This window comes from Lacerta agilis, chromosome 15, assembly GCF_009819535.1.
Source record: "Lacerta agilis isolate rLacAgi1 chromosome 15, rLacAgi1.pri, whole genome shotgun sequence".
Lineage (NCBI taxonomy): Eukaryota > Metazoa > Chordata > Lepidosauria > Squamata > Lacertidae > Lacerta > Lacerta agilis.
In genome coordinates, this window is record NC_046326.1 from 30,540,603 (window position 1) to 30,556,355 (window position 15,753).

The 15,753-nt window shown below is 45.4% G+C and overlaps 1 protein-coding gene across 2 annotated transcripts in view; it reads left to right on the forward strand.

Annotated features, from left to right (window-relative positions):
• The first annotated feature begins 5,497 nt into the window (after window positions 1–5,497).
• Window positions 5,498–15,753, forward strand: part of LOC117059712 (NADPH--cytochrome P450 reductase) — a 53,520-nt gene continuing 43,264 nt past the window's right edge. Inside the window, exon 1 of one of the 2 annotated variants that reach the window (XM_033171479.1) lies at window positions 5,498–5,579. The gene's annotated coding sequence lies outside the window, so the exon portion shown is untranslated. Of the gene's footprint in view, window positions 5,580–8,794; window positions 8,887–15,753 lie in introns of those variants that run through there. The other variant, XM_033171478.1, reaches the window with a different exon arrangement.

Consider the following 15,753-nt stretch of genomic DNA (forward strand, 5'->3'; position numbering starts at 1 on the left):
AGTTTGGAACTGAGAAAGATCTATGCCAGTGAAATATTCAGACAATGAAAACCAACTTCCTGGAAGGGTGATATAAAAACATTCCCAGAGAACAGCGCCTCTGCAGCTGTGGATGTCAGCCAGTTGAGGACCCCATTCATTGAATGTTTTACTGTAAACTATATGAAATTCTTAGGGCTAAATACTTAAAGAAACCCCCTTCAGTGACATTGATAAAATCAGTTACCTGCTGCAGGCTATAGCTCAAACAAGCTGTTTATGTTCAGGGAAGTTTTTAATGGCTGGTGTTTTATTGTGTTTTTAATTTTGTTGGGAGCCGCCCAGAGTGGCTGGGGCAACCCAGTAAGATAGGTAGCATATAGCTAAAATAATAACAACAACAGCAGCAGCAGTAGGCAGCAACACAGCGCAGTTTGAGCTAAAAGCCTCTCAACTCAGGAAAGCTCTCGAGTCCTGTGTTACGCCCTGAGTTTTCCTCCTTTTTCCGCCATTTGTATCGATCTGCCAAGTGTTTTTAAAATATTTTAATCATATGGTTTAAAACCCCCGTTAGCCATGTATGCCACGAGTACCACGGGGACTTCGAAATCTGGGCACAGCTCCCATTGGCTAATTACAGTGATGTGTTTCCTCTCCCTTCTTACGATTGCAGCATAGCCTATTTCATTGAGTAACCATCTTTGGAAGGGTGGTACACTTTTCAAGGATGCACTTGCAAGTACACAAGCATCGACAACTTAATTCATTAAAGGACTGTATTTTGAACTGAGCAAGAGCGAACGGCACAACTGACTGCTCTTACTTGCCCCTGAGATGCTAAGGTCTCTTTGACCTCCCACTCTGGAAGGAGCCTACTAGAAACTTAGAATCATAGAATTGTAGGGTTGGAAGGGACCACTATCTTTTGCGCAACTCTCTCACACACATCTCATCTCTTCATGGGTGGAAGCAGCCAAAGTCTTGCTGTCCTCTTCCCTTGGAGCCCAGGGTTTAGGGAGCCCTTTGCCCAAGTCTCAGAGTCAGTGGTGGAGGGTGGTTCTGCCGAAGCCTCTTGCTGTCCTCCCTTCAAACTAGGGATTTAAGGAGCCCTTTCCCCGGGGTCAGTGGCCAAGGATGGATTTTCTAAAGCCTCTTGCTGTTCTCCTCATTTGGAGCTAAGGGTTTAGGGAGCCCTTTGACTGTGTCTTTTACAAGTGCCAAATAATTTTCATTCTGCACTTGCACTAAATCAGTTATTCAGGGCAGCAGCAGCTACACTTTGGAACTCCTTGCTCATTGATGTTAAGCAGGCACCTAATGTGTTCCAGATATTTTGCTCCAGCATGCCTATGCAAGGCATGTAATTTTAGCCTGCAACCTTGATCCATTATTTTAGTGTTTTATAATTACTGGTTTTATTTCATATTATAGTTTTTTTGTAAATGTCACTTGTTTTTTATCTGTATTTTTGATGAGCATCTTAGGATGTCTAAAATATAGGTCTGGTAATACATATGTACATTTTGTTAAATGCTGAGAGAGAGAGAGAGAGAGAGAGAACAAACAAACAAACAAACAAACAAGTGGCTGTTGCCTAAATATACAGCTCAACACTTGTGGGAAAGTGGCCAAAGCGAATCATAGGTGCATCCTTGATACTTCAGGCCATGCAGGGGAAGGATATTGGAAGCTCCTCAAATCAAGAAAGACTCACTGGGGCTTTTATGTGGTGTCAGCTGCCATATCCGGTAAGCTGGAGTGGGTTGTGTCTAGCCTTGGCACAGAATCCTATGCTTGGGTGGATGCAACAGACTTTCGGTCCCTCCCAAGTTATATGTTGCTGCAAATAGTTCATCACATTTAATAGTGGTTAGTTAACCTTCTGCAGCAATGGATTAACCAGGCCTGAGTACATGTGCAAGTCAAATAAATGAAAACAAACAAGCAAACCACGCTATACTTTTACTATGCAAACAACCTGGCAGGTTTATTTACAGAATGTGAGTCAGCTTGCTTTCTGACATGCTTGGAACGAGCACTTCTTGTGACATTGATGTCCACCGGCACAAAATTTGGGAATAGCCATTCTAAAATAGGCACCAGGATATTTTTTGCATTACATAGTTAGGTTTGTTGGCCTAATTAATAGGAATAATAATAATAATAATAATAATAATAATAATAATAGGAATAGGAATAATTTATTATTATTGGCCAAGTACATTTTCCAACATACTTGGAATTTGTTTCGGCTACATTGCAATGTAAACATACAGACACTGTTCCTCTCACAATACAAAGAAGTAAAGAAACCCCACCCATATTTTACCTCCCCTTAAGCTATACAACTACGAATTTAACAATTTAATGGCACAAGGGAAAAAAAAACTATTCTTGTGCCTGGCCGATTTTGTATATGAAGTCCTGTAGCGACGTCCAGATGGAAGTAAATCAAGCAGATGATGACCGGGATGTAAAGGATCTGCTACAATTCTCTCTGCTCTCTTCCTTACTCAGGTAGCATAAATTGTCTCTACTGAAGGCAAGCTAACACCAATTACCCTTTCTGCAATTCTTACAGCTCGTTGGAGCTTTTTCTTGTCTCTCTTGGAGGCTGTACCGTACCAAGCTGTTATAGAATTACAGAGAACAGTTTCAATGATGCCTCTGTAGAATTGAATTTTGATATATTATAGTATGTTGTGTCGTGGGTTCTGGTAGCAATAAGTCCAGCAACACTTCTTAGTGAACAGCTCTTTATTGTAAGGATAGGACAAGACTGGGGAATAGGGGGTAGGGAAAGCTCTATTTATAGACACATTGGAACAGGGGGGAAAGATACATTTTAGCCGGAAACCAATACTATTCAAACTTTCCGGCGGGACCCAATCAGGCTGTGGATTGTGATTGTACTCTTTAAATTGACCAATGACATTACTCTACCTGGCTGACAGAATATCTTATTTAATACACAACACTCCCCCGCACCCAGTTGATACTATGCACGTAGTCTTTCAAGTGTTGCGGAGGTCTTCGAATCCTAACCCCCGGTGTGTCACTCCTTGGACTATCCGTGGTCAGACTTCTCTCCCCAATAACATCGGGTACCTCAGCTGGAACTGTGTCACTAGCTGACTCCCTAGGCTGACTAGTTGTCACCGGGTTAGGTTCACCAGTGGTGATCTCAGCTTCCTGACTCTCTGAGCCCACAGCTTCCTGACTCTCTGAGCCCTCCACCACCTGTGGCCCAAATCAACAAATTTTTGGAAAGGGGTTTGTCTATCTATCTGTCCACCTCAAAATATTGTCACCAAACTCGGCACAAGGGTTCTATACCTTCCAAGTGTCCCAATTTTCCAGGGGCAGTTCTGGAATTACCAAAGCCATCCTGCCTTCTGATCTGATCCCAGGACGTCCCTGTTTCCCCCCGCAAGTGATGCCACTGCCAAGCTTGGAGATGAGGATGAGCCGGCATTTGTCCTGAGCAGCGGTGACAGCAGCCAGGGAGCATCCTGTGGCCTCCCCATGGCTGCTGCTGCTAACTTCCTCCCTTGGGCAGCTCATAGCTGCTCCTGGAGAGCGGGTGAGGAAGAGAAGGAAGAGAGGCTGCAACCGCTGAGACCCAGCCCTGTTTGACAGGTGGGCAGAGGGCAGGGCAACCTAGGTGGGAAGAAAGGGGGAGCGGAGTGGAGCGCAAAATGTCTTGATTTTTTTTTAAAAAAGAAACTCTTTATGTGTCCACATCTAATCTTGCCCCTTTCTAAAATTTATTTATTGGTGTGTGTGGGTGTGGGTGTGTTTTGCAAGTCTACCAAAGAATAAAATAAAATAGGGTTTAAAGGTTTTTTCAGGATGGTGGAGGGCATGCATGCTGCGCGTTCTGTTGGTGTAATGGTGGTGACACTCGCACTTCTTTGGATAGGAAATGCTGGGGGGGGGGGAAATGAGAGGATCAGTTGGAGGGGGGACTGAAGAATGTTGGAGGGTATGGGGTTCCCAAGGTGGGGGCAGCAGTTGTTTGGCCACCAGCTGCCATTTTGAATCAAGTTAGCAAACCAAAACTTCACTTTGGTACGACTGTTTGGATGCTGGGCACTATTTTGAATCAAAATGGTGGACCCCGGTGCGGCTTGGCTGTAGCTTTTTTGGCACAGGTTTGGCTGCCTCTTGATATATTATCGTCAAACTCAGCATGAGGGTTCCCCCCGAAGGGGGATACCGGGAGCCATTTTGAATGGCTGGGGAAATCCAGCCATATGAGCGGGGTATAAATATTATTATTATTATTATTATTATTATTATTATTATTATGAAGAAGAAGAAGAAGAAGAATCAAGATGGCAGGCTGAAATATAACTTTGAAGTGACTTTGCCCAATTTTTGATGTGACAGGTCCAAATTCACAAATTGCACTATCTATTTTAAAATCACAATCTTTTTTGGTTTCTACAAATTCCTAGGCAGCATTACATCTCTCCCTCCTAGTGCCCCATAAAGATCGGAAGTTTGAAAGCCATGTGATCTCAATGAAGACAAATGTCACCTTTTTCTTTCTTTCTTTCTTTTTAAGTATAGTGGAGCTGGTTTGGAGAAAATGCACCTTTTTTTCTCTCTCATAGTGAACTCTGAAATAACTGACCCTACAAGTCTCCAGTCTAAACACTAGGAAAAGTTGGCTGTGATAGGGACCTACTGGCTAGGGCCTGTAACGTCACTCGCATACCTCTCTTTGGTATCTGGAGCACTTTTCTCAAGTGCATGCACTCTAATCTCTGAGTGGTGAGAGACTTTGGGGTCTTTGAGCTTCTCAGAGCTTGGCTTCCTTGGAATGAAGGTCAATGGAGACTGTGCTTTTGGATATATGGTTTTATTTACACATCTACACCACCTGAGCATAGGATGGATGGCATTACACAGCATTAACACCCCGAAAGATCTGACCTCCTTATAAGGTTTCTGGGGAAGCCCCACAGTCAGCTTTGGGTCTAGCTCAGAGCAAGACATGCCTATATGTCTCCAGCTTCCATAATCAGCCTAAACTTACAAACAAAATTCTGGCCATTGTTATTTGTAAAATAGAATAACAAAATTCTGGCCATTGTTATTTGTAAAATAGAATAACAATGGCCAGAATTTTGTTTGATGTCTCTTGCAACATGACTCTGTGGCAACAGGAAATCTGGCATGGAAGCAAATAGGCATGAATTACCACATTCCACCAGCAAAGTGTTGCAGAGTTCCCTGGGGTATGGCTCATTGAAGAGTTTGCCACCTTTCCAATTTTGGAGAGCCTTCCCCCATTGGGACAAAGCCAGCTGTGCCAGCCAATCGGTCTCCACCCTCCACCCATTTCCACAACTGACCTCTGGCACCTCTGAATCCAGCAGGAAGAGGCTTAGGATAAATAAGAAACTCCAAGGCAAAGCTGCGTATTGAGATCCAGAGCAAGGGGCAAAGCCAGCTCAGAGAATCAAGTTCATCATTTATCCAGCGGCACTTTTTCTGTGGGGACTTTACAACGTTTACGTCAGCTGGGTTGCATAAGAAAGAACTATCACTGGGATTCCTTAAAAGAACTTTCAGTTCCAACTTCAGAACAGGTTAGTGGCTTTCAACCCCAACCAAAATCAGAGCAGTATAAAACAATTGGGCATGGAAGAACCACACCAGAAAAACCATATCAGAAAGCTGAAATCAGAAATCAGTTGGCTTTTTATTTGTGGAAAGATGTGTTGACAATTGCCTATTATAAGCCTGACAGAATAGAAAAGTTTTCAGCAGGTGTTTAAAAGTTGGCACAGAGGCCAGTTGCTTAAATCTCTAGTGGCAGAGCATTCCGCAAGACTGGGCTGATGACACTAAAGGCTCAGCTCCTTGTTGTTGTCAAATGAGTCTCACCAACCCAGGGAATGACCAGTGGTTCTCTTACAGATGATCTCAGCGATCGAGCTGTGATATAAGGGTTCATGCAGTCCCTTGTTCCCTGGACCCAAGTAGTTCAGGGCTCTGTAAATTACAGCCGACTCACAATTTACATGCATTTAACTTGTGCAATTACAGCTTTACATGCTGGGGGGGGGGGAGAAGGGAGGACTGTCAGTAATCTCACCCACCTGGGGGAGTGTGGTAAGTTAAGTGCTGTGCTTCTTATGGCTTTTAAGGGTTGTTTTGACTATATCTGATTCTAGCTGTAGGCTCTATCCCCAGAACATAACCCCAGTCAGTGTAAGCCAAGAGTGGACCTTGAACTTGGATCAGTGGTTAAAGGGCAGCCAGTGCAGCTGTTTAAAAAAAGGCGTTGCATGCTATTGGCCAGCTGCCTCCATCAGCAATCTGGCCGCCACATTCTGCACCAGCAGGAGCTTTTGAACCAGGCCCAAGGGCAGCCCCACACAGACTGCATTACAGTAATGCAGTTTCGAGGTTATCCATGCATGGACTACAGGTGAGGCTATCCCTGCCCAGGAATGGCTGCAGCTGGCGAATAACACAAAGCTGGCAAAAGGCTATTCTGGCCACAGAAGACAGTTGAGCTTCTAGTGACAAAAATGTATCCCCCTCTCACTCCCAAACGTGATTATTTGACAGCAAGTCCCATGGATTTCCAGGGGTCTTTTAATTTTATTTTATGGAAGTGGGCTGAAAATAGAAGCAGCAGAATCCTTTGATTAGAAGAAATGCTTTTCTATGGAAATAGCTGCTGAGTGTGGTTTAGATTTGAACAGAAGGACGCCAACTGACTGGTTAAGTATCTGCCTCGCAAACGGAAGGTCCCATGTTCAATTCCTAATGGCATCTCCAGGTAGGGGTGGTAAAGATTCCTGCCTGAAACCCTGAGAGCTGCTGCCCATCAATGTAGACCAGAGGTGGGGAACCTGAGGCCAGCCAGATATTACTGGACTCCAACTCCCATCATCGCTAACCAGCATGGCCAGTGGCCTTGGGGGGGGGTAAGGGTATCAATAGATCCTAGACACAATAATGGCTATGTTTTGGCTCCACTGTGGGAGGCATCAAATGCTTCTATTGCTGGAAACCACAGGAAGAAGAGAGTGCTCTTGCACTTAAGCCCTGCTTGGGGATTTCCCACAAGCATCTGGCTGGCTACTGTAAGAACAAGGATAAGGTTGGCCCTGGTGAATGATGACATCCGCAGACATATTTGCCATAGCCACCCAAGTACCTTTAGATGTGTTTATGCCAGGTTCAAAATGTAACACACTGGGTTTGATTTGTATTGAGGCAGAAGAACATCTAATTCTGGGCAGACTAGCTTTGCTGTCTCTTCTAGGCTTATCCTGATAGCTCCAACAGGATACCTGAAATAAGAGGAGGGTGGGGTGAGAGAGCTTGAATGATTAATCGGTATCAAACAACAAAAACAATAAAATATGGTGCAACCAATCTGGATTGCTTCAAAGGAAGATTGGACAGATTTGTGGAGGGGGAGGCTATGCACAGCCGGGAGGAAGCATTGCTTCTGGATTCCAGTTGCTGGAAGCTGCGGGAAGGGAGAGGGCTCTCGTGCTCAGGTCCTGCTTGCAGGGTTCTACCTACTGAACTATTAGTTAGCGCTTTAGAGCATCTGTGAGAACAGGATGCTGGACTAGATGGGCCATTGGCTTGATCCAGTAGGAATAAAGGGGAAAAGATACCTCAGAGGTACGCTAGAAGCCAACTTGAGTGTGAGGACTCTTTCTCTGGGAGGGTCACAGCGAAGACAACCTTTGTCACACAGCATGCAGGGCTGTTTCAGCTGGCCCTGGATGAGCTTTGTTCAAAATTGCAAGTCAGGCTGTAAAACACTACACACAATGGTATGGTGCCACCATATAATTATCAAGATTACGATGAATAATGTTTCATATTATTAGCATACGGTTTTATATAATTACTTATATAAAGGCAACCCCATGGCCTTAATAAATTCTCCTGCTGATTGAAGCTCTGGAAATGTGAGGAAATGTCAGCAGCCTGGGGGCTTCGCCTGTTTCATGGTGAGGCTGACCTCCATTAGAGACAAAGAAATGGGTTTTTGCATTCTCCTGAAAGTAAACTCCACCCCCAGTGAGTCAGTGATGATATTACTGTATTATTATTATTATTATTATTATTATTATTATTATTAAGCCTTCAGAAGGGACTTTTGGACCAGTCAGCCTGGTCAGTTTGGCACTCTTGCTGCTTTTTTAAATGCACATTTTCCTGCTGCTTGTTCCAAAAAGAAGGCGTCATAAATGCTTTATTCCAGGGGCCCCCAAACTAAGGCCCGGGGGCCGGATGAGGCCCAATCGCCTTCTAAATACGGCCCGTGGACGGTCTGGGAATCAGCGTGTTTTTACATGAGTAGAATGTGTCCTTTTATTTAAAATGCATCGCTGGGTTGTGGGGCATAGGAATTCGTTCATATTATTTTTCAAAATATAGTCCGGCCCCCCCACAAGGTCTGAGGGACAGTGAACTGGCCCCCTGCTGAAAAAGTTTGCTGACCACTGCATTAACCTAAAACAAATCTTTCAGTCTGGTTCCCCTTGCAAAACGCCCGACCAATTGGCCTTCTGGGGTACACGCCCCCAACTGCGCATGCGCCGTCCCTTTAAAGTCTGACTCCCTTCTGGTCCGAGCAGGACGGGATGTACCATTACGCGCGCATGTAGAGGGGGAGATAAAGATTGAGAGGCGCGTTGGGAGCGCCCGCCTTGCCATGAACTGGAATGGTGGAGGGGATGCCGTTTGCTACTCCCCCGCGTCTCTCAATGGTAGAATCCTTCCTCCTCTAGCTCCGCCCCCTTCTCCCCTCCCTCCCTCCCTCTTTCTCTCTCCCTGCGCGAAGGGAAGGCCCTGCTTGGTTCTGCTGCTGCTGCCGGCTTGCACTTCCCAGCGCCGCTTTCTAGAGGGGGCTCCTCGGTGAGTGGCGGGGGAAGGGGCCCGGACGCCTGGGTTCTTGGCGGGGGGGGGGGGAGGGAGGAAGAAGAGCAGGACGCCTGGCTCGCTCTTGCTTTAAAGAGTCTGAGAGCTGAGGCCGGACGCCTGGGTCCCTTTTAGAAACTGGGTGGGGGGAAAGTGGAGAGGAGAATCTGCCGGACGTCTGGGTCCCTTTTGCTTTTGAAAGAAGGAGGGAGAGTAGAGGTCGGTCTCCTGGGTCCCTTTAAAAAAGGAGGGCGGGGAGTACAGAGTCAAAGCCGGACGCCTGGGTCCCTTTCATTTGTAAAAGAGGAAGAGAGTTAGAAGCCGGATTCCTGTGTCCCTTTTGCTTTGAAAAGGAAGATGTGAGCGGAGGCCGGACGCCTGGGTCCCTTAGAGTAAGAAGTACGAGGAAAGTTCAGATTCCTGGAGGTGTGAGATGGGGAAAGCGTCTTGTGCTTGTTCTGCAAGAACGTGAGGGAAGGAGGGAGGGGCTGAAGGCAGCAAACAACTAAATAAATCGGGGACCTCCTTTTAAGGGGACGTTGCAAGGGTGTCTTACAGAACCAGGAGTCAGGGTTTCTCTGATAGTTAAGTGCGAATGGTGCTGGATTCCTGTGCTCACTAGGGACGCAGAGGAATGAAGTGAACTCAGACCTCTGAATTTTCTTTTAAGGTCTTAAAATATATATTTTGTCTTTGCTAAGTCTGTGACTTCTGAGTTCCTTTGGAGCTGCTGCAGGGCTTCCGCCTTCTTTGAGGAACAAGGAATATGCTTTGAAGAGCCAGAGTTCCCCAGCATAACAGATATCAAAGCCTTTTTAAAACAGCAATCATACGCACAGATTTTTACTGTTGTTGTTGTGGGGATGAAATGTGGATAGGTGGGAGAACCGTGTATGTGTCCTTTGAGGGAAATGGCATATAAAGACAATATACAGTGGTACCTCTGGTTACAAACGCTTCAGGTTACAGACTCCGCTAACCTGGAAGTAGTACCTTGGGTTAAGAACTTTACTTCAGGAGAAAACAGAAATTGTGTGGTGGTGGCAGCGGGAGGCCCCATTAGCTAAAGTGGTACCTCAGGTTAAGAACAGTTTCAGGTTAAGAACGGACCCCCGGAACGAATTAAGTTCTTAACCAGAGGTACCACTGTAAATAGATGTGTCTCAGGGTTGGGGACCGCCTGTGCCGCTCTGAATGTTGCTGGACTGCAACTCCCATCATTCCTGTCCATTGGCCATGGTAGCTGGGGCTGCTGGGAGCCCGAGTCCAAAAAACGTAGTGAGGCCTACATGGCGTTCCCCATCCTTGATGTTGAGGGTGGGCTCCTTCCTTCTGGACCCTGGGGCTTTCAAATACCGGTACTTGCAGCCACTTTGATCCTGGCTACATGTATGCTTTACCAGAATTGTCTGTCAGAGAGAGCTTGTACTCTGGAAAGAAGCTTCAGGGGGAAAGGTAGGGGATAGATAAATAAATAATGATGGGGATGGTGATGACAGCTCAGTCGATAGAGTGTGAGACTTTTAATCTCATGGTTGTGGGTTCAAGCCCCATGCTAGGCGAAAGATTGCAGGGGGTTCAACTAAGATGACCATTGGAGTCCCTTCCAACCCTACAATTCTTTGAATGGAGGCCAGATTCTGGAGTGTTGCTTGCTGTGGGGGTTATGCAACGTGGACACCAGGGATCTCCTGAATAAGCACAGTGTTTGTGAGCCAGGAGCATTTGTTCAGTTTTCTGCACCGTGGATAATAAGAACCAGCTTCTTTGGGATTAGATGTGACAGCAAGGAATGTTTTGACTATCATGGCCCCCTGGACTCCAGTCTTTTCTGGAGCATGGGCATCAACAGCTTTTCCCCAAGCAAACCCAGACGTCTTTCACCTGGTTTTACTTGAGAGTCTTGGTAGATGGCTTTTTCTCCCCTTGCCTTTCAAAGCACGTTTTGTAGGTGGGTTGAGATTTATATGCTGTCCCCTGGTATCGGAGGCAGTATGCTGGGGATCTTGAGCACTGTTGTGTTCAGGTCCTGCTTGTGGGCTGCTACAAGGGATCTGGTTAGCCACTGTGAGAACAGGTTGCTGGACTATAACCCCCATCCCATCCCTTTGGCCTGATTCAGCAACCAGGCACGTCTTAGGGCCATGTGACTCATTATGCTAGGCGTGACTTCAGATGTTAGTAGCTGATTATAGTGACTCTGATTATAGGAGAATGTTTTATTAGGCCACTTTTTCACCTCCCGTCAGTCAAGGCCTCCAGCTGATTTGCAAAGTAGTAAAAACAAGAAACTATGAAATGCGACCAATATTTTCTAAAAAAAATCAAGATGTGAAAAACAGCGCTGGCTAGGGCAAAACTAGCCAGAGAGTGTGCATGTGGGTAGCTTAATGAAACCCACAAGTACCCATTTCCTTCCCCATGCCTGTTTAAAACCAGTAAAAGGTTGGAGGGCGGGTAATTAAAGTCACGAGCCCTTCCCATAATTTTAGTCCTCTCTTCTCTATAGCACTGAAGGAGGATAGTCACAAAAAAGGGAACGAGTCCCCAGGATTAGTTTAACATAAACGCTTTGCTGGATCAGGCCAATGGCCCATCTAGCCAGCATCTTGTACTCACAGTGGCCAGGGAAACCTGCATGCAGGACCCAAGCACAAAAGCACCCTTGGACGTCCAATAGTTTATAGCAACTAGTGTGTGTGATCTTGGATGTGTTGGGTCTGGTTTGTTAAAAGTGGTCGGATGGATCCCCGTGACAACCCCCATCCTGGAGGACCGAGTTTTCAAAGGGCATCAAAAGCCTTGGCCTCCTTGGCCAACTAAACGACCACTAATACTTTTGTTTTCTGCTTCCTGGTTGCAATTTTAAAACTTGTATTTGTGCTGTGGTTTGTTTCCCTATGACTCCAGGGTCTATGGTTTGCTGTAATTTTATGTCATATATTCCATATTTTATGTTTTTATGGGCTTATAGCCGCAATAAATTTGAATTTGAATTTGAATACCCTTGGCCTCCTTGGCTCCTCTCTACCCCCCAATGTGAGGTAGTCAGTTCTAGGTTAGTGTTGACCTGGTCTGAAATGGAGGCAGAATGCCTTTCCACAGTCAATATCCTACAAACGTGAGATGATGGGTGCTCCAAACGTCGCAATAGCACAGCAGCAGACAGAACATTTCTGTCTGATAATGAACAAATTAGTTGTCCCCAAAGGTACATCAAATGGCCATGGATCAGCGATCACTTAAAAGCAGGCCTCCTCAACCTCGGCCCTCCAGATGTTTTGAGACTACAGTTCCCATCATCCCTGACCACTGGTCCTGCTAGCTAGGGATCATGGGACTTGTAGGCCAAAAACATCTGGAGGGCCGAGGTTGAGGAAGCCTGCTTAAAAGTGTAGTAAGCTGATCAACACCCACCAAGTGCCTCCATTTCAGTGATCTTTGACAGTGTCTTACCACTCCTACCATTCCTGTTCATGGAGCATTTGCTTGATTCTTATTAGTTTGTGACTCCATGCATGCACATATTATATGTCTTCTGTTTATGAATTTTGAAACAGTATAGTGTTATAAAAACATTGTCAGTATTATTATTGGCCGACATGTTGCTCGTTGTTGTTCAGTGTTCTGTTTTCCAGCCCTGGTTGTGCTGACCTGCTTTGGGTCCAAGCTTCCTGAGCACTTTTGTTTGTCAAAGCTGCATGTTCCCCCCTGTGATTCTTGGAAATTATTTCTCTCCCGTTGCATAAGGCCCTCGACTTTGCTTGTTCCTTTCCAACACTTGAGGAAGGAGCAACCTCAGGTTTTTGCTTAGGGTCTGGCTCCTTGCCAGGCCGTTGGATTTAAAGGGACGGTGCCACCTGTTGGCTCAAGGACGTCATTGCTTCCGTTGGGACAAGGCCTCCCAGCAAGCCTAAGCCGTTTGGGCAGTCCTGGTCTGGCACTGGCCTTTGGGATAACCTTTGCCATGACTTGGCAGGGTGGTGTCTTCTCTCTGCGCAAGCCAAGCTTGGCATGTGCCCCAGAATGCACTGGCCCTGAAATGGGGTTTGTTCCTGGTCTCTGGTTGGCCAGGTGCTTTGAGAATCTCCCTCCCACACCCCAACCACTTTGTCTCATGAAACTTTTGCATTGCATAATATTTCTCTTTCCCTGCTGTGAAGTTCTTCTAATGGAGAAGGTTTAGGGCAGGCATAGGCAAACTCGGGCCCCCAGATGTTTTGGGACTACAACTCCCAGCATCCCTGACCACTGGCCCTGTTAGCTAGGGATGATGGGAGTTGTAGTCTCAAAACATCTGGAGGGCCGAGTTTGCTTATGCCTGGTTTAGGGACACAGTCATCTCATGCATTCACAGTGTTTTGATTCCACTTTAAGCAGTCATAGCTCTCCGCCGCCCCAAATTCTGGGAGCTGTAGTTTAAGGGTGCTGGGAGCATTTGCATGAAAATACCATGAAGACCCACCACATGCTTTAAAGAGTGGCCCCATTTTAGACATGCACAAACCAAGTTTTAGACACTCAGATATAAGCTGGGCAACAGTCACCAAAACAGAATGCCTAGTTGTCGTTTTTGGGCCAGAACACCTCAATATTTTTCAATATGATTTTTTTGGTTCCTGAAATTCATTCTGATTGTGCAGATAAAATTTAATGGGTAGAATTCCTACAGGATGTGTTGCTGGTGTATGAAAAACAGTAAAGATCGTATCCCCAGGCATGTTCCGCCAAATGGTGGATATGTCAGGAGCTACCCTTGCAGTATTCAACTGTACAGCACAACTTTTACAGGCTGGGTGCTGAATTGTGGACAAAAATAATCAGGAGACCGCAGGCTTAATAGACTATAGGGTTGTAACAGCATTCAAAATTCCCTAGGCAGTGGGCACATTTTGTGATTGGTGTGGGTCCAGTTGCAACCACATGGAGATCTCTGGATGCCAGGTTGGTGATTGACATCTCTCCATCTGGCTGGCCTCTCCAGCTTTCTTAACCAGGTAAACGGAAGAGCTTATTTATTGCTTCTATATCCCACCATTTTCTCCAAGGAGTACATGGTTCACTCTCCTCCTTGGCTAATCCTAGAACGACCCTGTGATGTAGGTTAGGAGGCTGTGACTGACTCCAAGGTGACCCAGTGAGCTTCCTGACTGAGTGGGGATTTGAACCCTGATCTCCCAGGTCCTAGTCCAACACTAACCACTACACCACACTTCCTAGAGTCCTTCTGCTATGTGGCAGCTCTATAAATGAAGTACTGTAGGTGAATAAATATGGAGAAAGCAAAATATCACTTAGAGAAGGATCAGAAATATTTTCCTTGAAACGTGCATTCGTTTTATTCTGGATTGTTTTATTCGATGTTTTGATGTGATGTAAACTACTTAGAGATTTATTCTTTAAAATATAAAGCAATATAGAAATTATATTACAGTCGTACCTCGGAAGTCGAACGCCTTGCGAGACGAATGTTTTGGCTCCCAAACGCCGCAAACCTGGAAGTGATTGTTCCGGTTTGCAAACGTTCTTTGGAAGCCGAACATCCGTCGCGGATTCTGTGGCTTCCGATTGGCTGCAGGATCTTCCTGTAGCCAATTGGAAGCAGTGCCTTGGTTCCCAAACGTTTTGGAAGTCGGACGGACTTCTGGAACGGATTCCATTCGACTTCTGAGGTACGACTGTGTAATTATTATAATTATTATTTGTTAATCCCCGCAGGGCGAAAGATGGCACCTAGACATTCTGTTGTGGTGACCGTAACCTAGGTTTAAGGTGCCATTTGGCAGTTGACTTATATATCTACGTCTCTATCACTGGACCTCAAAAGGGTAATCAAATCCACCCCACTGCAATGCAGGAATCACAGCTAAAGAGTCCCTTGGGAAAGGCTACCGTAAGAAAAACTTGCAATGTTGGGGACAAGTGTTTCTCTGAGTTTCTTTTGCAAGCCATTTTGGAGAGGGTTGTGTTGAGTGGCTGAGCTGTAATTGATCTCCCTGAGACTCTGTTAGAATAAAGAGACTCTCATCCCCGCCCTGCTATTGAGATTGTGTTGCTAACTGGCATTATAAATACATAAATGCCTCCTTTGGTATTATATAACTGCCCTGTTGAGTATGGCTGGATGTTGTTCTTAAAGCTGTACTGGAGCCGTTCTGGGGACATGCGAGGTGTTATTTACCCAGGTTTGGTGGGGCATCTTGGTCTGCCTGAGGTGCGATGGGTGGAATATACAGACCATGCCCACCTCACTGGCACTGGGCCCCACCACCCTGACAATCCCCGAGTCTTGCCTTGGTCATGTTCCCATAATTCCATGCAGTCTTCCCATAATTCCTCTCAAATTACTTCTGAAAGTGGAAATTGCCTTTTAGGGAAAGCCTGGGAAGCTACAGCTTTATTTCTTTTTACACTTTTATAGGGCTGCCATCCATATATGGGGTTTGTCTGTTAAAAACAGCATCTAGGAGAACCCAGGAGTATTGCAACCCATGTCAGAAGTGTTGAAAAATTTTTTGGTCAAATTTCTTTAGAAATAGCTTTAAAAATACATTTTTGGGGGAGATTTTGCAAAAAAAACAACAACAAAAAACAACAACAACTGAGCAGCTTTGCTCCCCACCTCCACAAAAAATATCAAGAACGGTGGCCATTTTCAGTTTTTGAAATATGGCAACCCTACTGTATTCAATTTTCACATATGTTGAAGTTTTTATATTGACTGCTGTTCACAACTGTTTGGTTCTCCTTATAAAGTACAAAGTGATCTACTTGTGTTAGAAGTTTTATATACCACTTGATTGTAAGAAAACATTCTAAGTGGCTGGCAAAAATATAAAACAAAGCCTTAAAATTATTGATAAA